Genomic DNA, 1,557 nt, shown 5'->3' on the forward strand with positions numbered 1-1,557 from the left:
TGCGCCTCATCCAAAGAGTCACAATACACATTTGACATATTTGTGAAATGATAAATGGGAGGAAAGGAGAAGAACAAAAACTAAACTGCTACACAAATGTGGTGTTAAACATAATGTAAATTCTTTCTTATATGAGATTTGAAATATTTGTTGAAATGACGGAGAAGTTTAGAGGTTACATGACTTTTTTATCTTAATGTCATACTGCTTTAGTTTACGAGGTGAGAAGACAAAAAGGTTTGAAACAATTGTTTAAATCTTTAACAATTTGTTTTTCTTGAGCTTATTCTGAGAAAATGTTCCGGTAACTAGGTATATCATACAGCTATGGTGGAGTAAAAACCATCAACATTTACATCTGGAATTTAGTTGAATACAAGTATTAACTATCACAAAATAAAGTTACCTGCACTGGTGGTTATCTGCATGCAGACAAAGGAGGGTGCTGTAGCAGACTCAGTCCTGCAGGTGTCCCCACTGAGGCCGATGATGTCATGTCATTTCCCAGTCTGCTGTTTTTCTCCGTGTGATGAATTCCTATAGTGTCTGTCTGACTCTGCAGTTACAATGACCGCATGATGAAGTGGCAATTATGCAGCACACGTAGCTAACAAACATTTAAGAACACATTTGGAGCTGTACAAGTGGAAATACATCTTGTAATTACCAAGAAAACAAACTGTGACATGTCACACTGATAACCTTAGTAGAAGTGTACATGCAGTGTATACAGATGATGCAAACTCACACTGTTGTGTCTGTCAGTGTGACTGCCAATCACACACGCTTCCAGACGCCAGCCAGTTACCTAGCAACCCCTCTTCACTTCTATGGTGATGCTATTAAAAGCAACAACAATGAAAAAGGCTGGGACTGAAAATGAAGTGAGGAGATGTTATAGAGCCAGCAAAAATAAAGATTTAGCAGGCCAGTTCACAGCTGACACACACAGAAATGTATCTGCCTTGACAGCAGAGACTCTCTAAAATGTTGATCTTCTTATTTGTCGTCCCCTTCATGTGTCCAGCTTTCGCTCTCTTTGTGCCAGGGAGCATCACGTCATACTCTCTCTGAATACAACAATTTAACAATTAAAAGACAACTAAACAGACTGTCTGTTAATTGGTTCTGCAGGACTCTCTTGGTCTTAAAATAAATCCTTTAATCAGGAGTGAAACTTTATACAAAAATGATATGTGCATTAAATAAAAGTTAAGATGCACCTGTATCCTTATATAACGGGTAAATGATGTTGTTGCAGCAGAGCAAAAATAAATACAAGGAAGAGACATAAACTAAATTGAGAGGGGAATAAAAATAGAAACAAATCAAGAGCATTTGGAGCGAACAGAACCGGTAAAGAGAAAGTGGTTTGAATTAACATGATATGAATAAATCTGAGTCTAATTAAAGTCTTTTAAGGATAGAATAACTTAAACACATGTTTGAGAACAATGTTGACAAAGTAATGAAGGTCCCACCCGCTTGTCAGAGTTCATACTTAACAACAACAACAACAACATTCCTCTTTGTTTGAAACTTTATTCGTAATTTTCA

This window comes from Eleginops maclovinus, chromosome 18 (genome assembly GCF_036324505.1).
Source record: "Eleginops maclovinus isolate JMC-PN-2008 ecotype Puerto Natales chromosome 18, JC_Emac_rtc_rv5, whole genome shotgun sequence".
NCBI lineage: Eukaryota > Metazoa > Chordata > Actinopteri > Perciformes > Eleginopidae > Eleginops > Eleginops maclovinus.